Source organism: Monodelphis domestica, chromosome 6, assembly GCF_027887165.1.
Source record: "Monodelphis domestica isolate mMonDom1 chromosome 6, mMonDom1.pri, whole genome shotgun sequence".
NCBI lineage: Eukaryota > Metazoa > Chordata > Mammalia > Didelphimorphia > Didelphidae > Monodelphis > Monodelphis domestica.
The window spans coordinates 13,442,963-13,465,650 of record NC_077232.1 but is presented as its reverse complement, the minus strand read 5'-3'; the positions used below and the strand labels follow the sequence as shown (position 1 = coordinate 13,465,650).

The following is a 22,688-nucleotide window of genomic DNA, read 5'->3' as shown; positions in this document are numbered from 1 at the left end:
AGGTATGCAGATGGCGCAAAATGTATTGGGTATCAGATGAAAACAAGGCAGGAGTTACAATCATGATATCTGACAAAGACAAAGTAAAAATAGATCTAGTTAAAAGAGATAGGGAAGTTAATTACATCCTGATAAAGGCAGTATAGATAATGAGGAAATATCAGTGCTCAACATGTATGCACCAAATGGCATAGCATCCAATTTTTTAAAGGAGAAATTAGTGAAGCTCAAGAATGAAAAAGATAGAAAAACTATACTAGTGGGAGATCTGAACCTTCCTCTAGAACTAGATAAATCAATCCAAAAAATAAATAAGAAAGAGGTAGGGGAAATAAATGAAATCTTAGAAAAATTAGAGTTAGTTGATATGAGGAGGAAAATAAATATGGACAAAAAGGAATACACCTTCTTTTCAGTAGTATATGGTACATTCACAAAGACTGACCATATACCAGGGCATAAAAACATTGCAAAAAATGCAAAAGAGCAGAAATAATAAATGCAACCTTTTCAGACCACAATGCAATAAAAATAATAATTAGTAAAGATATAGGGAGAGGCAAATCAAAAATTAATTAGAAATTAATATGACTCTCCAAAATCAGGTAAAGAGCAAATCATAGAAACAATAATTTCATTGAAGAAAATGACAATGAAGAGAAATTCTTTCAAAATCTATGGGATGCAGCTAAAGCAGTACTTAGGTTGAAATTTATATCCTTGAGTTCACATATTAATAAATTAGAGAGGGTAGAGGTCAATGAATTGGGCATGTAAATTAAAGAAATTAGAAAGTAAAAATATTAAAAATCCTCAGATGAAAACTAAATTAGAGATCCTAATAATTAAAGGAGAAATTAATAAAATTGAAAGTAAAAAAAATTATTGAATGAATAAACAAAACTAGAAGCTGGTACTTAAAAAGAAAACAAATAAAATAGACAAAGTATTGGTAAGTTTAATTTTAAAAAAAGAAAAGAAGAAAACCAAATTCATAGAATCCAAAATGAAAGGGAGACCTGACCTTTGAATGAAGAAGAAATTAAGGCAATCATTAAAAATTATTTTGCACAATTACATGGCAATAAATATCGCAATCTAGATGATATGGATGAATATTACAAAAATATAAATTGCCTAGATTAGCAGCAGAAGAAATAGAATCCTTAAATAACCCTATCTCAGAAAAATAAATTGAACAAGCCATCAAAGAACTGCCTAAGAAAAAATCTCCATGGCCTGATGGATTCACAAGTGAATTCTATAAAAAATTCAAAGAACAGCTAATCCAAATACTATAAAAACTATTTGACATCATAAGCAAAGAAGGAGTTTTACTAAATTCATTTCATGACACAAATATGGTACTGATTCCAAAGCCAGGTAGATCAAAAACAAAGAAATAAAACTATAGAGCAATCTCCTTAATGAACATGGATACAAAAATCTTAAATAGAATACTATCAAAAAGACTCCAGCAAGTGATCGATCACAAAGGTTATTCATTATGTTCAGGTAGGATTTATACCAGTAATGCAAAGATGGTTCAATATTAGGAAAACCATTCACATAACTGACCATATCAACAAGCAAACCAACAAAAATAACATGATTATCTCAATTGAAGCAGAAAAAGCCTTCAACAAAATACAACACTCATTCCTATTGAAAACACTAGAAAGCTTAGGAATAGATGGGCCTTTTCTAAAAATAATAAACAATATATATTTAAAACCAGAGGCAAACATCATCTGCAAATAGGGATAAATTAGAAGCATTCCCAATAAGATCAGGAGACAAGGATGCCCATTATTACCTTTATTATTTAACATTGTACTAGAAACACTAGCAGTAGCAATTAGATAAGAAAAAGACATTGACGGTATTAAAATAGGCAATGAGGAGACCAAGTTATCACTCTTTGCAGATGATATGATGGTCTACTTAAGGAATCCTAGAGGATCAACTAAAAAGCTAGTGGAAATAGTTAACAACTTTAGCAAAGTTGCAGGATACAAAATAAACCCACATAAATCATCAGCATTTCTATATACTTCCAACTCATCTCAGCAACAAGAGTTAGAAAAAGAAATTCCCATTAAAATCACCACAGACAGTAAAAAAATACTTAGGAATCTATCTGCCAAGATATATATAGGAACTATATGAAAATGACTACAAAACACTCTCCACACAATTAAAACTAGCACTAAGTAATTGGAAAAACATTAATTGCTCATGGGTAGGATGAGATAACATAATAAAACTGACAATCCTACTCAAACTAATTTACTTATTTGGGGCCACACACATCAAACTACCAAAAAACTTTTTTTTATAAAATTAGAAAAAACAATAACAAAGTTTATTTGGAAGAACAAAAGATCAAGAATATCAAGGGAAATAATGAAAAACAAAACTGCGAAGGAAGGTAGCCTAGCAGTACCAGATCTTAAACTGTACTATAAAGCAGTGATCATCAAAACCATATGGTACTGACTAAGAGACAGAAAGGAGGATCAGTGGAATAGAATTGGGGGAAGTGACCTCAGCAAGGCATTCTATGGCAAGCCCAAAGATCCCAGATTTGGGGACAAAAATCCACTATTTGATAAAAACTGCTGAGAAAATTAGGAGACAGTATGGGAGATATTAGGTTTAGATCAACACATCATACCCTATACCAAGATAAACTCAGAATGGGTGAATAACTTGAACATAAAGAAGGAAACAATAAGTAAATTAAGCAAACACAGAATAGTATACTTGTCAGATCTTTGGGAAAGGAAAGATTTTAAGAACTATCAAGACTTAGGAAAAATCACAAAATGCAAAATAGCTCATTTTGATTACATTAAATTAAAAAGGTTTTGTATAAACAAAACCAATGTAGTCAAAATTAGAAGGGATGCAACAAATTGGGAAACAATCTTTATAACAAAAACCTCTGACAAAGGTCTAATCACTCAAATTTATGATGAACTAAATCAATTGTACAAAAAAAAAAATCAATCCATTTCCCAGTTGATAAATAGGCAAGGGACATGAATAGGCAATTTTCAGATGAAGAAAACAAAACTATTAATAGTCACATGAAAAAGTGTTCTAAATCTTTTATAATCAGATAAATACAAAACAAAACAACTCTGAAGTATCACCTCACAACTAGCAGATTGGCCAACATGACAGCAAAGGAATGTAATGAATGTTGAAGGGGATGTGGCAAAATGGGGACATTAATGCATTGCTGGTGGAGTTGTGAATTGATCCAACCATTCTGGAAGGCAATTTGGAACTATGCCCAAAAGGCACCAGAAGACTGTCTGCCCTTTGATCCAGCCATAGCACTGCTGGGTTTGTACCCCAAAAAGATAATAAGGAAAAAGACATGTACAAGAATATTCATAGCTGCTCTCTTTGTGGTGGCCAAAAATTGGAAAATGAGGGGATGCCCATCCATTGGGGAATGGCCGAACAAATTGTGGTATATGTTGGTGATGGAATACTATTGTGCTAAAAGGAATAATAAAGTGGAGGCATTCCATGTGAACTGGAAAAGACCTCCAGGAATTGATGCAGACTTAAAGGAGCAGAACCAGGAGAACATTGTACACAGAGACTGATGCACTGTGGTAAATTCAAATGTAATGGACTTCTCTACCAGTAGCAGTGCAAGGAAACAGAACTATTTGGAATAACATATGAGAAAGAACACTATCCACATCCAGAGGAAGAACTGTGGGAAAAGAAACACAGAAGAAAACCAAACCCTTGATCACATGGGTCAGGGGGACTATGACTGGGAAAGTGGACTCTGAAAGATCACCCTAGTGCAAATATTAATAATAAGGTGTTGTGTTGATAATAAACTGGAGGAACTCCATGCCAACTGGAATGACCTCCAGTAATCGATGCAGAGCCAAAGGAGCAGAACCAGAACGTTGTACACAGAGTCTGATACACTGTGGTACAATCGAATGTAATGGACTTCTACATTAGTTTCAATGCAGCAATCCTGAACAACTTGGAGCCATCTACGAGAAAGACCACTATCCACATTCAGAGTCAAAACTGTGGAAGCAGAAACCCGAGGCAAATTGTGCATCATATATGGGAGGGGAATGATAGGAGAGGAGGGAAGGAATATGAGCTTTGTAATCATGGAAAATTATTCTAAATCATCTAATGAAATAAATTTTTTTTCAAAAAAGAATGTGAGGAAGTCCTCTATTTCAGGCTCTAAGATTTTGGCACATAAAATAATTTCTTGCTCCTCATAAGATTAGAAACTTCTTTCTCTCTACAAAGAAGGAATCAGAAACTATATTGATCTGCATGCTAGCAACAGTGTACTTTTCAGAGCAAATTTAAGTTTATATCCCTCAAATATGACATCTAGGTGACAAAACAGATGGAATGCTGGACCTAGAATCGGAAAAGGGCATCTTTCTGAGTTAAATTGTGGCCTCAGATACTTATTAGCTGTGTAAAAATGAGTTGGAAAATTAAATTACATACCACTTTAGGATCCTTGCCTAGGAAACTCTAAATAGAGTCAGAAAGAGTGGGACACGTCTGAAAGGATTAAACAACATTAACAAAAATCCTTAGAATACAAATATTCAATATTCAGCTGAAGTAGATTCCTTGATATTAAATAAACATAAAAACTTACTCTGTGCCTCAGTGTTTTGAACAATTTTTCTTTCCAGATCTCCTACCTCTTGTAGTCACTAAGGCCATGAACGTCCCAATTCAACTGGGAATCTATACTCGCTGATACAGCAATGTTCAATGATTTCCTTCAGCATTTGTTTGTATTGAGAAGACATTGAAGAGAAAAAATAGATGGATATTGTGTGGATAGAGGATAAAGTCTTGGTGTGACCCCACCTCTCTCTCTCTCTTTCCTTGAATGCAGCTGCTGAAGCTGGCTTTGAGCCAGGCAGGAGAATTTACACACATCATCTTACTTTAGTTAGGTAGTTAGGTTTTGTATTTTTTTATTTCTTCTACTTCAAGTGATTATTAATAAATATTATAAATTAATACTTGGAGTTATTGATATTAATGTTTATCTTACAAGAGATACATACAAACGTAGATCACTGTGTATATATGTATATCAGAATAATTTGTGAATGAGCAGCCCTGAAAAAGGTATGAAGTCCTCAGACCAGAGGTGCTAGTCCTCCATGAAAACCCAGTACACCAACACTCCTTTGTGGCTCCAATAAGCTATAATATGCAGTGGCCACACACCAGTAAAACCTTCTTTGTAAACAATCTAAACCAAGTTAAGGGTAACTGACTGGCTTCAAATCTCATCAGTTGGGATGTCTACCTCAAGCACATGAAGATAATATCCACCAGAATCGGCAGATGAAAATTCATTCCAAAATGGCCATGAGGCAGCTAAAGCATGTGTTATGGAGCAAAGGAAGAACAACAACAATTTGGAAATGTAATTTAATTAGGGTGCTGTTTGTGACCCAACAGGACAACAACAACTACATGAAGGAATAGGAAGTTTTTATATAATTAATTGAAATTTCATTCAGCATGATCCCTACATTCTAGCACAATGCATGTCACATGAAACAGGCTAATAAAAATGTTTTGTACAGAATTGTACTCGATCTCATTTGGTTTACAATTCAGGGATTTCACTAATCCTGACTTGTTTCCTGAAATAAAAATTAATTTTTGCTTTTTAAAAGCTGATGATAAATCATTATGATGTTTGAAGGATAAAAACTGTGAAAATACAAAAAGATCACGTAAGGACACAAGGACACTATAAATAAGCTATGGTATAGGAACATCAGTGAATTTATGGACATACATAATTCCTTACTTTTCTACTGCGTGTGCCTATCTCCTCTGCCTATCTCTATAGGATTGAAATCAATCCCTCTGGTTTGGTTTGGGCACAGAAAAGAAAATGACATCTTGAATTACACTTACTCATCTATTAATTCTGTTATGCTGCCTTTATGCCTCTCCAAACAGATTGCACAGAGGCCATAGGTGATATATCATCATATTCTGGTACTATTCGGTTATCATGCCCCAGAAATGAGTTGAATTAAATGAATAAGCAATTTCTGTTCTGAAGGGATAGATCACATCTTTAACAAATCAAACCCAAATTCTAGAAGGAAGAAAATACTTACTAGAATTGGAAGATAGCTATAACACAGAATTGGATGGAATTTATAAGTATAAATGCTGCAAGGAAGTTCTAGTATTTCATACTTTTCATGAAAAGGCACAGATCAATTTGAAAATGGAAAGGAGAGAGAAAAAGAAATCTCTTACATCTTAAATCTACAGAGTCGTATTCAAATATAAAAAGGTGAACTGAGAGGGCAGGTCTACTCGTTGGGAAGGTTTTTACTTGGTTCAGAACCATCAGAGGCAAAACAAATGAATCGAGAGAGCATTGCCTCATCTAGAGGACACGGTGAATTCCATCAAGGAAGACAATTTTGCCCACTATTTGGAGCTTCTGTTTTCAAAACAGAGCCTAGAATTTCTTGATCTTTGCTAATTGAATCACTAATGCTGCAGCAGGACACATTATAAAGGATTTGTCTATTTGAACCCCAAAGAGCAGATTGGTTGAAAATATGCAACAGTTCCTTACCTGTGGGACCTTATAGAGCCCCAGAATGGTGGCCATGGACATGGACAGTGCAGATGATATCCCTCCAATGACCGCTACTGACTTGTGCTGCCTGCCACAGCTATAATTAGGGATGGTCAGAGACCTCCCTGATAAATACGTCAAGGAGTTCTCCACAGCTACTTTGTTAGAGTTTAAGTTATTGAGTAACTGGTATCCCAGGGTTATGTTGGGCAGCAAATGGGGGTCCTTGTTGATCTGATCCACAGCAAATTGCAAAGTGAGAAAATGTTGGTAATTTTTGAGCATGAACCTAAAATGACAGAAAGTGAAGAAATGGGCAAAACTTGACATGCACAGAAACAAGGTGTCATAGTGGAGAGACTGTGGGTCATTAGGGGAATCCTTTCAAAGCCATGAAAAGAGGTGACCAGTGCTTAAAGGGCAGCCATTAAGTGAGTGGAAAGAGGGGACAATGTAGGAGTTTAGAGGTTGGTAGAGATTAGGAGTAACCAACTGATTGGTTTCATCCTTAATCAAGCACTGGATTATACAAAGGTTTATATGAACTCTACATTGGATAGAGGGAAGACAGAAAGAGAAGATCAAAATAATGGTTTCTGTATTCTCAGTATATAGCAAGATCCTGCTATCAGCTGAGAATAAGGATACTGAAGTGTTCTATGAAGTTTGTGAATGTAAATAAACACACTGATGAGCTGTTGGGAAGTAATACCCAAGTGGCCTTGTATCAGGGAGAGCTCAACTGGGATGACATAATACAATTTTGTAGTAGATCTAGTCTGCAGCATTTTCCCGACTGCTTAGTTCATTCATTTATTCATTAAGTATGTCTGCTAACTTCCCTTTGTGTGCCAATCACTGTTCTAGGAGCTAGAGATCAACATAGAGGAATTAAATCATCCTCGATATTTCTTGCTTATATTTTACTGATAAGAAACAAATTGCATGCATACAAACACACCCAACAAAAATGGAAAATAGATACACAAAATGGATAAAAATTGGAGGCTTTTTGATAGAGTAACTTGAAGACTCAGTCAATTTCTTGTAGAAAGTGGTACTCAAGGTGTGCTTTAAAGGAACCAAAGGATTAGAGTGAATGAGACACATAAGAATATCTTGCAGACATGGGGAACAGTCTGTGCTAAGATGTCATGGAAAGAAATGTGACTGCATATATGAGATAGAGCAAGTAAATCAGTTTGGATTCAATGTAGATTACTTCAAGGGGAATATTGTTCCCTTCTAAGGCAGATAAGCCTGGGTCAGAGCCTGAAAGGCTAGCAGACCTCAAAAGATGAATTCTTATTGGGTTTTTCAGGCAATAATTATCCAGGGATGTTCATTAGTGCCAATATGGACACAAACTCATGTTATCAAATACTCTTCTGGCCATTCTGAGAAGACACAAATCATTCCACTCAAAGGTTCATCTCTACAAAAAATATGATAAGGGTTCCTTTGACATTTTATTTCAGCTCCTTCTCCATGGAAGAGGACCCCACAGTCTCCAAGAGAAGGCAGGCCATATTTAAATAACATTAACCATTAGAAAGTGTTTGTCCATTATCAAATTTGAACCATCTCTCCTATTAATGATCTTTGGTATAAGGCAAAAAAAAAATCAATGAGTCTTCCAAATTAAATGTCTTAAATGTCTTTCACATTATATATATATATATATATAAAAATATATATATATATAAATTATCATGTTCCCCCACCCAGGTTTTTAAAACCACTAGGATTCTTTAAAATTGAATACCCTATGAAATGTCTTAAGACTCTTTCTTCAGCATACTTCTTGCCCATTTACACAAATTTTCTTAGCATCATCTACATCCTGGGACCAGAAAATAATGCAGCACTCCAGAAGTGACCTGATTAGAATTTTTGAATTTCTTAGTTGGATAAAATTCTACACTGATGGTAAGATTCTCAATGATTTCTCTTTTCTAGTGTCTTAGGTAAGTACTCTTAGATCCTTTGGCCAGTTTCCTGTGTAAAGATAGAAAGACTCTCCCAACCCAAATCTTATCCGAGGCTGACATAAATAAATGATTCCAAGAACTTCATCAATATGGTTCTGATGAAGAATACTTTCTTCCAAATATGGAAGCAATAACTTCTCAACAAAGGATATTCTTGAGGAATATCATTTTGCCACTTGAATCCCAACTTTACCCTACAAGAGTTGTTTCAGTCTGTAAGAATTCATGATTCTTTCAATTGAGATCTCCTGTGTATGTAGATTTTCTACTTTCCTGCTTGTTAAACTGCACAATGATTTTAAAGCCTTTGATTTTATCTGTTTCCCGAGTACCAATATGATAGACATTTCCAAACCCAAGTCCTTGATTTAACCAAATCTGTGAGGCCATATAAAATATTACTCTACTGACAGAGTCAATCAGTCAAAAATATGGATTAATATATTTCACCAGGCAAGAAAAAAAAAACAGAAATAGCAACTTACTGCTTGGCTGCACGAATCCATCTAGGAGAAGATGAGAAGGTTGACTGGTAAATATTAAGCTCAGTGATCGAAAACATGGAGAAGAAGCCTGCTATGACTAGGTCTCCTTCCTTTGTATATGTAGGATTGTACGGTCTCTTTAATTGGCAAGCATGCTCCCCTATCTGGTACTCAGAAAAAGAAATCTGAAAAAGCAGAAGGATCACAAATAATATAAAGAAAGGGAATCCTAGTTTGCTCAAACCCATGGGGACTATCCAAAATCAATAAAGTACCAAGGAATCAGAGAGTCTAAGATTACTGAAGTTCTTTTTTCATTCAGCTATCAGCACATTCTCTGAGACTAAAGACTTTTCTAATAGATGCTCAAGTTTTGCACGGTCCCTAATACTTGGGAAATCAGTGTCTGACAGGAGACCGGCCCCTGTTTAAGACAAAGGGTTTCAGGGGATATTTATAGGACACTTTTGCCTCCTGGATATTATTCTTCTTGGTCCCTCTGGAGAGATAAGGAAAGTTGCCACATCTTCAGACCTCTGGAGTACAATTCAAACAACTATGTTGACCAGTGTTTGAAAGTGAGAGCATCTGGGAACCAATCTGCCCTGCAACTCTACACCTGCAGCCTCCTTTTTGAGTTAAAAACTCAAGGGACAAAGTAGCTGCTTTTCTGCTTTCCGTCCCTGAAGTATCCGTAGCTTCCCGGAGTTTTGAGATGATCCAAAAGTCTCTCTGATCCCTCTTGAGCTGGGTTTCAGGGTATTCTGAAGTAATACTTCCATTTTCACCAGGCCAAATCACTGCAATGACTCAGTATCACCAGACGTTAAATGAGTCAGAGGAGAGTCTGACATGAGAAGGGCACAAAAGGAAACGTGAATGATACTGACAAGATCTAATAAAAATAGAACCTTGATGATGTTTTAGATTAAAGTTTCCTTCATCAAAAATCTGCCCATACCTCTCTCTAGTACAGGAGTCCCCAAACTATGGCCCGCAGGCCACATGAGGCCCCCTGAGGCCATGTATCTGGCCCCCACCACACTTCCGGAAGGGGCCCTTCTTTCATTGGTGGTCAATGAGAGGAGCACTGTGTGTGGCAGAGTCACTTACATACAGTATTACTTCCGGTGGCATAATCTTTGCGTGGTGCCTTGTTGTGAGAGTAACTGAAGGAGAACGAGGCACCGTACAAAGGATTATGTGGCTGCACAATGGAAGACATCAGTATGGTGAGCAGCAATCTGGGGAAGAGGATTCCACACTGTGTGTACTGCTGCCTTATGGGCCTGTGCAAGGTGGGACAGACCCATCCTAGCCAGTGCTGCAGCCTCCACTATCCCAGTGTCACAGGCCCAGAACTGCCTCCAGTACTGTATACACACATTGGATAGGGGTGATCTGGCCTGTGACATCAGCGGGGGGCCTCTACTGTGAGAAGCCCACCACAGCCACTGGGTGTGTTATAAGACACCCTCTGGTTTGGGGGCATCCAATTAATATAAGACAGTGTCTTATTTGGGGGGGAAACATGGTAGTACAATGGCCCTCACACTCCCCCAGATGCCCTACATATCATAGAGGCCATTATGTTGTGCATCTGGGGGAGTATGAGGTTGCCATTTTACTATATGGGGGGATTGAGGCATTTGTTTTTCATATTTCGATCTATAATTTCAGATCCATGAATACAGACCTCAAGAGGACACACACTACTGTCATGCCGTCTTTTTCCTGCTGTAGAATCTGGTTGCATGGGACTTACCCACAGATCTCAGTGCAGTTCTCACAGGGTAGCATGAACTGGAAAGTTGGTGGAGGAACTGGCTCTGTAATTGTGATAGTGCCTGCACCGCACCAGTGTGAGCCTGAGGTAAAAGTGGAGTTCCACCAATATGGCCCCTGGTAAGGCTGAAATGATGTGGACTGGGAAGGCTGCATTGATGGACACAGATCAGACTGCATTGATGGGCAATGCAGTTGGTATGCCTCTGTGTGGACAAAATTATTGTTGGCATATTGTTTTTGTAGGGCTGAATATATATATATATATATATATATATATATATATATATGTATTTTACTAATAGCAATTTGGAATCTCTTGGAAACAAAGTCATAAAGAAAGAGAAAAATTGACTCAGAGTGTAGGATGTTCAAAGAACAGTGGACTTAACATTACTTTTTCATGCAGTACAAGGAAAGAGTTGTGTGTTTGATATGCCAGAATATAGCATCTGTCTTCAAAGAATACAATTTGTGTTGACATTATCAAGCTCACCATGAAGATGAATATGATTGTTTGGTTGGAGATGTGAGAAAAGATAAAATATTAAAACTGAAAAATACATCAACAACTCAGCAAAATACTTTAGTGAAGCAGAAGCAGCTAAATATTTCATCATTGTGAGCAAGTTTTCAAGTTGCCCAGCTAATAGCATGCACTGGCAAACCATTTGTGGAGGAAGAATTTGTTAGAGTGACTTTTTTCTGTTTCCAAAGAGATGTGTCCAGAAAAGGCAGACATACTTAGTACAGTTAGTCTTTCAGGATCTACAATTACATGAAGGATTGAAGAAATGGGAGACAATTTACAGAGGTCTGTCCAGCTGCCTCTCTGAGGACCCAGGGTCTCTCTGCCCAGGTGTGGCATCATGGACAGAATAAGGAGATGAGACACACCGTGCATTCAACCCACGTATGTAGGCATCACACACAGTGCTCTGCCAGAGTATCACGGTACGTTTATTATATAGATTTTTTGGTACACACAAACATAATCAATTCGCTACATATGTGACATTCTACAGTTTGATTGGATATTATCAAGTCACCTAAATAACACTCTTGTGATGTTACTACAACAAAAGAAATCTGTGATCTTTTACCAGGTTTCTATAACACTGTAATAGATATGATTAAAGTGAATAAATCCATTTGTAAGTTAGTGCCCCTTGACCTGCTGAGAGGATCTTTGTGATTTTGGTCAGCTTTCACTATCCATCATAATTGAACTCCATAATAATTTGAACCCCAAAGAGCAGATTGGTTGAAAATATGCAACAGTTCCTTACCTGTGGGACTTTATAGAACACTAGAATGATCACCATGGACATGGACAGTGTAGATGACATCCCTCCAATGACCTCCACTGACTTGTGCTGCCTGCCACAGCTATAATTAGGGATGGTCAGAGACCTCCCTGATAAATACGTCAAGGAGTTCTCCACAGCTACTTTGTTAGAGTGTAAGTTATTGAGTAACTGGTATCCCAGGGTTATGTTGGGCAGCAAATGGGGGTCCTTGTTGATCTGATCCACAGCAAATTGCAAAGTGGGAAAGTGTTGGTAATGTTTGAGCATGAACTTAAAATGACAGAAAATGAAGAAATGGGCAAAAGTTGACATGCACAGAAACAAGGTGTCATAAGTGAGTGGAAAGAGGGGACAATTTAGGAGTTTAGAGGTTGGTAGAGATTAGGAGTGAGCAACTGATTGGTTTCATTCTTAATCAAGCACTGGATTATACAAATGCAAAAGGATCTCTTATATGAACTCTGCACTGGATAGAGGGAAGACAGAAAGAGAAGATCAAAATAATGGTTTCTGTTTTCTCAGTGTATTGGAAGATCCTGCTATCATCTGGGAATAAGGACAATGAGGTGTTCTATGAAGTTTGTGAATGGAATTGAACACACTGATGAGCTGTTGGGAAGTAATACCCAAGTGGCCTTGTATCAGGGAGAGCCCAATTTGGGCTACTACAATTTTGTAGTAGATCCAGTCTTCAGCATTTTCCGACTGCTTAGTTCATTCATTTATTCATTAAGTATGTCTGCTAACTTCCCTTTGTGTGCCAATCACTGTTCTAGGAGCTAGAGATCAACATAGAGGAATTAAATCATCCTCGATATTTCTTGCTTATATTTTACTGATAAGAAACAACTTGCACGCATACAAACACACCCAACAAAAATGGAAAATAGACACACAAAATGGATAAAAAGAAATTGGAGGCTTTTTGATAGAGTAACTTGAAGACTCAGTCAATTTCTTGTAGAAAGTGGTACTCAAGATGTGCTTTAAAGGAACCAAAGGATTGGAGTGACTGAGACACATGAGAACATCTTCCAGACATGGTGAACAGCCTGTGCTAAAATGTCATGGAAAGAAATGTGACTGCATATATGAGATAGAGCAAGTAAATCAGTTTGGATTCAATGTAGATTACTTCAAGGGGAATATTGTTCCCTTCTAAGGCAGATAAGCCTGGGTCAGAGCCTGAAAGGCTAGCAGACCTCAAAAGATGAATTCTTATTGGGTTTTACAGGCAATAATTAACCAAGGATGTTCATTAGTGCCAATATGGACACAAACTCTCATGTTATCAAATATTCTTCTGGCCATGCTGAGAAGACACAAATCATTCCACTCAAAGATTCATCTCTACAAAAATATGATAAGGGATCCTTTGCCATTTTATTTCAGCTCCTTCTCCACCCCACCTACTCCAAGAGAAGGCATGCCACATTTAAATAACATTAACTATTAGGAACTATTTGTTCATCATCAAATTTGAACCATCTCTCCTATTAATGATCTTTGGTATAAGGCAAAAAAAAATCAAGTGAGTCTTCCAAATTAAATGTCTTTTATATGTGATGTCAATTATCATACTCCTCCCCCGCCCCTCAGTGGTTTTTAAAACCTTTGGGCTTCTTTCTAATCTATTGCCCTGGGAAATTGCTTAAAGCCCTTCATCAGACTTCCTGCCCATTTGCTCCTTTTCACCAACTTTCTGTAGCATCTTCTACAATGTTGGGACCAGAAAGTAATGCGATCCACCAAAAGGAGCCTGACTAGAGTTTTGTCCTGAGAGACAATCACGTTCTTTGTGCTGGAAGAGAATTCTCCTGTTTCAGTCCCTTCATAGTTCTCTAAAATTGTCCAATGTTTTTTTTTCCTGATTGTAAGCACACATGAGTCCTAATATTCTTATCTTGCTGCTTTTGCAGGCAGAACATAAAGGAAATTTGACTCTGCTAAGTTTCTCCTTATTTGATTCATTTGCTAACATCAAACCTTCCAAGAATGTCCCTTGTCCTCAGTTTCCCATTCATTGGTTTATGAAACCTTACTAGTCCTGGGTCATGTGGCAATAGAATACGCTGCTCTCTTGTCCTTCACCAAGTCCTAGAAAAGACTGTGATTGAGTCATTGCATTTAGAGGACACCATGATTGAAACAAATAGGTCTTTCTCACTATACAGAAAAATGAGAGTTAATAGTTTTAGTAATTTACATTAATAGTTAATAATTTATAGAGCCTACTGTGATAGCAAAGTTTCCTTCTTTATTCCCAGAGTACTCATATGATCAGAATAAAGGTGAGATGAAGAAATTCTAGCAGAGAAAAGCATAATCAAGGATCATTAACTATGAGAAGGATTGAAAAGGAACAGAAGGGGCAGCTGGGTCGCTCAGTGGATGGAGAGCCAGGCCTAGAGATGGGAGGTCCTGGGTTCAAAGCTGGCCTCAGACACTTTCCAGCTGTGTGACCCTGGGCAAGTCACTTAAACCCCTTTGCCTAGCTCTTACCACTCTTCTGCCTTAGAGCCAATACCCAGTATTGACTCCAAGACAGAAGGAAAGGGTTTAAAAAAAAAAAAGAAAAGGAACAGAAACTTGAAGGAAGAACATGAGGAGCCATAATATCCTACCATGTAAAATGAAGGAGAATTAAATATGAGTGAGAAAAATAGTTGTCAGAGACTTCCCAGGTTAAGGTCCACACTTTAGCAAAACTTCTCCAGCAGGTTAGATAAGACTCACCAGAGGAATAAGAGATGCTGTGCATTCACCCATCTCTACCTGGAACACAATGCCATGATCTCTGAAGACACTGTGATAACCTCCTGGAGGCAATTCCAATATCCCAGCCCAGCCCTATGTCCCCTCTTAACATTTCAAAATCATCAGAAAGTGAAGAAACAGCAGGAAAAGGGAAGAAGGAAAATCAGAGTTAAAAGTTTTGTTAATCAAAGAAATGAGATTTTATTCTCTAAACGTTCAAAAAGAGCATCTCATTAGACAGAAGAGGAATTCTTTGGACAAATGATCATCTCCCATACAGGAAGCTTTGCTGTGATAGGAAATGACACTATTTTGAGGACAGAATCTTTTTTTCTTCAATTTTTTAACCCCTACTTCATGACATCCCATGGGGGACAAATAAGGAGAAGAAGCCCCCATGTCTAAGTCCCCTTCCTTTCTAAATGTGGGACTGTAATCTCTTTTTAAGTGACAAAGATGCTTCCCCATCTGGTAGTCAGAAAAAGAAACCTGTAAAAGTGGGAGGCTCACAAATAGTCTAAAGAAAGAGAGCCCCACTTTAGCCAAGCCCATGGCCAAAGTCCAAACTTGAGATAGAGTCAAGGAGTAGGGGAGTCAGAGAGGACTGGGGGGTGGGGGGGCTTGCTTCATTCAGCTATAGGCACATTCTCTGTTTGCAATATTTTTCTTTTCTAATCAATCCTCAAGTTTTGCTGTCCCACATATTTGAGAAATTCTAGTGGGAGTCATGAGACAGGCCCCCGTTTAGGATAAATGGAGAAGTTAGCCAGAACAGGGCATATTCATGGGACATTTTTGTCTCCTGAATATTATTCTCTTTGGTCCCCCTGGATAGATAAGGAAAGCTGCCCATCTTCATGCCTCTAGAGTGCAAGTTAAACAAGTATGTTGACCATGTGTGAGATCGAGGGCATCTGGGGATCAATCTGCCTTGCAACTCTCCACCTGCGCCTCCTTCTTGAGTTAAACTCGAGGGACAAAATAAGTTTAGAATCTGCTTTTCTTCTTTCAGTTCCTAAAATATTAGCAGCTTCCCTGGGGTTTGGGATTGTCCAAAAGGCTCTCTAAGCTCTCTCAAGTTAGGCTTCAGGGCCTTCTGGAGTAATACTTCCATTTTCATGAAGCCAAATGTCTTTGATGACTCAATATTACCAGATTATGAAGCAGGCAGAGGCCAGTTGGACATGAGAAGGGTGGAAAGGGTGAATGAAAGGATGGAGGTCCACAAGATCCCAGACTGAGATGAATTTGACATTTTTCTAGCCTTGATAACATTAATTACAGTGCTTTGGGCAGTGGAAGTACACACTAAGCCATTGCTTAATGAATAAATCATACTGATAAAAATGGAGCTTTACCAATGCTTTTAGGTTGATAAATGTCATTCTCCACAAGTCTGTCTATTACCTCACTAGTGGATCTCATGGGTTCAGAAGGGTAATCGTGCCCCATGCAACTGAGAAGGAATGTCAAGGAGGACACACAATTGAGCTCAGTTGGGTTATCCTCCATAACTAATTGGGAAACAATCTAGGAGAGAAATAAGAGTGAAGGGCCCAAGTGGACCACAATTAGAGTATGGTAGATGTGCAGGGACCCAAGTTTCTCTCCTAGATTCTGAATGACAAGATTTAATCATTTATCTGAAATAAACACATCAGGTGCTCATACTGTGCCACGTACCTGGTCAAACCTAAAGACAAGATTCATGACACTCCAAGAAATCGATGGTGTCCTCGCTGTTTGTTTCTCCTCCTTATATTTTGGTAACAGCCTAGTGAAATCTGCCCATTCTGGGAAACCCTCATTGAAACGAAGGGGGGTTGCACTATGTCCAAAAGAACAAGGTCCAAGAAACTGCAAGGCCATAGTGGATAGACATCCTGGAAGAACTGCAAGGCCACAGTCGAGACAGATTTCCTAGGAAAACTGTAAGACTCTCTACCCAAGACCAACGCTGTTGAATCCTCCCTTTAAGCTACTCTCTATAAATATGCACTCTTGGGTTTGCCCTAGGACGGTTCTTAAAAAAGAAGGAAATTTGCACAATGTATAGAAAGGAATTTGTGATCCAGAAGTGGACATGTATTCAGATACAAATTCCTGGAAAGTAATGAAGTAAATACAAATAATGTGTGCATACGTACTATAGAGAATTCAGTTTTACACCTAAATAGGTTAGGGGTATATGATATGCAAACTGTATGTCCTTAACGAGACTACCGTGACAAGCCCTTCTTGATATTAGGGCTTGTCGTGGGGATTACGTACACTTCAGTATAGTACTTTTCCTCTACTTACAGTAACGGCAAAGAGGAGGAGCCAGAAGTAATAAGAACACTGAATAGAGTTACTAGTTGATACTATGAATTCTAGTGTGGAAGAGATGCAACAAAGTATAAATTAGAATAATGTTGATGGACTTCAATTAGGAATGTAGCAATGTTTTGAGCTTTGGATGGGTTTGAGAGAAGTGCAGGTAAATGCTTTGCACCTCAGTTTGGTTGCACTGAAACATTGCTAAAGGACTTGATCGGAGTTATTGGAAGTGTGGAGTTCAAGGTGAAATCTACTAAGAGTAAATTATTTTGAAGGGAGTTTGATACATTCAAACTTTTAAAGTCATAGTAAGCTCACTGATTAAAGACGGATGGGATAAGGTTCCTAAGTAATAAACTCTAAACCAAGGGGAGCAGCCTTGGGATACATTGCTTGGCAGTTGTTAACCCCTTCCTTGCATACAGGGAGGAGAAAGGAGTGCTTGTAATTATTCCACACTGATACTTAGGGACTGAAATAGGGATCTAAAAAGGTAAAGTGGGCTTTAGCAGTATAGCCTAAAGAGGGGGTTTTCCATCCTTATCTATCTTTCTGTCATAAGAGGTTTCAAGGGAAAATGAAAATGGGTTTAAGTGTTTAAACTTACCTAAAATGGGTTTTTGTTTAAAATTATCAAATGACTTTCATCTCAATGGTTTTCCTCCCAGTGTATTAATGCTGGACTAAATTTATTATTACCTTTAACTTCTTGGTCTCAACAATAGATAATCAGCCTGCTTGTCAAAAGCTTGCTTTAAGGTTTACGGTCCTTACAAGGTTTCATATCTCCAAATTTGGAATAGATCCTGTAACACTAAATGCTTTATGAGATTGTTTTTAGAAATGTTCTGTGAGTTGCTTTTGAACTATGCATTTTAAGTATTGTTTGGATGTAAATAAAAGCTCATTGTTAACCTAACTCTACCATAGGTTTTGTTCAATACTTCGTGGTTACCTCAGTTTACCAATTTGTTCTATTAACTGTAATTTACAACGGATATGCCCTATCTTAAAGATGGTTCCATGATGTATTCCTTTAAATCAGAATTCTTTTGGGTTACCAATCAAAAACTGAAGTGATACCAAGGGGATGGTTCTTTGCCTTATGATGGTAAAAGAACATAAGAGAAAGTGTGGAGTTATGTTGGGTTTGAATTTGGAAGAAAGAGGGACTTTTCTCTAAAGTCCATGAAAGCCTGAGTATCCCAGTTTGTGAAGGAAAAATGGAAATTGTGTTCTGCTTTTTAAGCAGAGGGTTTTGAAGGAATAGAGAGGGAGAAGGTGAAAGAAAACAGACAGATGTTCTACTCTTATGAATGGATTTTTTTTTTTACTTAGGGATAATTTAACTTAGGGATAATTTCTAGAATTGATGTATGTAGTTTTGTAAAATCACAAATACTTCTGGAATTTCTCTGAAAGTTCCTTGGGGAGATTCCTTACTAATCTTGTCTTAGTTCCTTCAGATGGCCTAAGGACAGGAGTTCCTGTTCAGGTTTTGTGGCTAAAGTGAGATATATTAATTATTGCCAAAATACATAAGAATAATTGAGTGATCAGCCTTGTAGGGATAGCAAAGGCTTGTTTTGGGGGTATGGAGATGTTTTTCTGGTCTGCTGATAAGCAGTATTTCTCTCAGCTGAAATGGGCGAGACTTGTCTTTTACTACAAACAAAGGCTTCTGGGATTTAATGGTGACAAAGTACACTGAGGACAGTGAATGTCCTAGAATGGTTACAGAGGCATTTCCTGGGCTCACCTAGGAATAGGACCTTTTCTGACCATCTAGGCTATTGATTACCTGCATGTGAAGCCACTCACTGGGTCCTTTGGGACCTGAGGAAATATTTCCCTTTGTAACAATATCCCATGATCAGCACATAAGGCAAATTTTGATATTAAAGTTTCCATTTCCTCAAACAAGCCTAATAATTGAACATTCTCAAATTGTTAGGAATATACTTTGAGAAGAAGAGGCTGTGTGGTTCCCCTATGGCAGGGCCTGCCAGATGGCAGGATTCACTTACCAGAAGTTTATTCATAGATGGCTTGTATTTGCAGCCTTGATTTACCGCAGTTGAAGTTTGGTTCTTGAGCTTGGGAATATAGATCAAAGCTTTCTTGAATTTCTCCAGCATCTGGGAAATGGAAATTCATCTGTAAAATATTGTGACTCCAGTATTTATAGATGTTATTATTAATGTGTACTTTGCAAAAGGATATCCTTTAACAGAAACATCACATACCAGCTCTGCAAACAACTCAGGAATCCGATTTCCTAAAGGAATCTGTTCCTATCAGAAGATGATTTCTGATGATGGAGTCTGTTGGCTAAGATACCCAAATGCAAATGTGTAATGCCAATTACTGGTGTACTAATGTTCTGTTTCTATCTGGTATTCTAGTACTTCTATCTTAGGGGCCAGCTCTCCCCCTTCTGACTTGTCTGCCAATCAGGGGAAGCAGTGGCTGGACACCCTTCAGATCTCCAAGCAGGTCTCCATCAACCTGGGACCCTGGAATTCACTGAGGACAAGCCCCTAAAAACCCTGTGTCTGCAGCATTTCCCTCCCTGTTCAAGTTTTGGCTACTCCCCTGTGTAATATGTCTTCATATACATTTATAACCTTGGCAACTGTTCCAGCCTGAAAGCCCTGGACATTGCCTATAGCCAATCCCTCTCTCCTGACCATAGGCAGGGACAGCTCTACACCCATTCTCAGCTCTGAAGAAGCTACAGAATACTTGGACCTTTGCCCTTTTTCCCTTAGATACTTGGAGAGGGGAGGGGATGGAACAGCAGGGGGGGCACTGAACCAGGTGGGGCCTGAGATTCTGGCCCTCCTGGAGGCTGTGTGGTTCCCCTATGGATGGCTGGGCCTGCCAGATGGCAGGATTCACTTACCAGAAGCAGTGGGGAGACAGCTAGCAAAAAGAATACATGACACCACACATAGGAGAGGCACAAAACTGAGTGATATACTGGACAGAGACTTTTTCTTTCATACTATGCACAGAATATGCAAAGATATCACTTAGAGATGTGAAACGTGTGTGCAGATTAATCAAAAGGGGTAAACGAAAGAACCAGGGGGCACCAGGTGAAGAAGGCTGGAGCCAGGAGATCAGGGAGGTAGACTTTACAGAAATCAAGCCAGGGACATCTGGGTACAGGTGCCTTTTAGTCCTGATAGACACCTTTTCAGGTTGGGTAGAAGCCTATCCAACAAAACATGAATCTGCCTCAGGGGTAGTTAAACCTCCCCTAACCTCACTACCAGACTACCATATTTCGACATTTCCCCATCAGGTGCTTACTGGGCCTGCACCTCCTCAGGACTGACCCCTTGCATCTCCTCCACAACCTTGTCCCAGGACCCTGAGCTTTGTATCCTAGTCACCATCCTGCCCCGAGTACTATACCATCCGGGGACGGAGCTGCTGGACTATTGGGAACATCAAAGAATCGGCTGCCAGTAATGGGAACCTGTCCATGCACTGACCCTAGCCAAGCTCTTTGGCTTGGCAGGGATTGGCACAGGTATAGCCTCCCTCTTTCAAACAGCAGACCTAAGGCACCTACACACTGCCGTAGAGGCGGACCTCTGGCGTACAGAAAAATCACTAGACGCCCTCAAGAAATCGCTATCCTCCCCTTCAGAAGTCGTCCTCCAGAACTGAAGGGGCCTTGATCCTTTGTTCCTCAAGGAGGGGGGCCTCGGTGTCGTCATCAAGGAAGAGTGCTGCGTGTATACGGACCACGTGAGGATAGTCAGGGAGGCTTAGTCCAAAAACGCAAATGCACTCACACCCCACCTTGGTACCAGCAAGCATTTGTGAAATCCCCCTGACTCACCACCCTCATCTCCACTATAGCCGGACCGGTGTTAATTCTCTTCACTTTTTGACCTTATATAGTCCACCGACTGGTCCACTTTGTGAAGGACCAGGTAGGTTCACATCGTCCAGCTCATGGTCCTCAGGCAGCAGTATCAGGCCCTGACACCTCCCCCCTACCCATGGCTACGCTAATGCCCTGCCCCTGGAGGTCTCCACTTGCCCCTGAATAAGCATCATGAAATAAAAAGAACTGAGGAATGAAGGGAAGGGGGGTTGCACTATATCCAAATGAACAAGGTCCAAGAAACTGCAAGGCCATAGTGGATAGACATCCTGGAAGAACTACAAGGCCACAGTGGAGACAGATATCCTAGGATAACTGTAAGACTCTCTGCCCAAGGCCACAGCTATTGAATCCTCCCTTTAAGCTACTCTCTATAAATATGCACTCTCGGGTTTGCCCCAGGACAGTTCTTTTGGGGAAGTCCTAGCACTAGTAAATAAACATCTCCCTGCTACCTGTTGCATTGTCACTGCCTGTTGCATTGTCTCTGGGTGTTCCTTTGTGGGGTACTTCCACTCGGACCCTAACATCATCACTGTCTTCACATCAAGTCCCATTGAGGGACTTCTACTTGTCTTGGAAGGTTTTTTGTTTTTGTTTTTTATTTTTTTTAATTTGGAAAATTTTATTTAATTAACTACTTTAGAATATATTCCCATGGTTACAAGATCCATATGCTTTCCCTCCCCTCCTTCCTCCCTCCCCCCATAGCTGACATGCAATTCCACTGAGTTTTACATGTGTCATTCATCATGGCTTGGAAGTTTCTAATTTCCCCCAAAATCACAAATTCACAAAATCACAAAAATCACAAATGTAAGAGTAGAGCACACTAAGACTTTCTCACCTACTGCTACATTTATGGTGTGATTCAGCCTCCCTATATTTTACCCATACACTGCAGGAATGATGATCTCCACCCTGATTTCCCCTTCTAAGGCCTTCATTATAACAAACTCCCACCTGGTAACACCTATTAAAAAAGTTTCTTCGTAAAATTTCACCCTTTTAATTACGGGGTTTGCTTTGTAATGTTATATCAACTCATTGTTGTCACCCTGCATGAACTAACTACTTGGGATCCATTTCATGCTAAGTCTGGGATTAGGTACAGGCAAATTGGAGTGCAGCCTGTCATTATATCCACAGTGCCTAGCACAGTGCCTTGCACATAATAGGTGATTAATAAGTGCTGGCTGTCTCCTCATTCTCAAGGGCAAGATTTGGAGAGGATAAAATAATTCACTCTAAAGTACAGGCTGCCAAAATATTAGCACATGACTTCAAACTTGGACTGATGGACCAAAATCTGATCTTTTGTCCTACTTTTTTATGGCATTTGAAGCAATTATTCTTCATGCATTGTAATAAAAAATCATATTCTTTTAAAATGTAAAAGCCACTCTGACCTCATTGTCTGCATAAAAGCCAGGTGTCCAGAGGAGTTCATTTTACGTCCTCGCTCACCAAACTCTGTACTCAAAC

General features: G+C 38.8%; 1 pseudogene; it reads right to left on the bottom strand.

The window, feature by feature from the left end:
* The window catches only part of LOC130453476 (vomeronasal type-2 receptor 26-like), a 107,556-nt pseudogene that overhangs the window by 68,845 nt on the left and 16,023 nt on the right, over window positions 1-22,688 (bottom strand).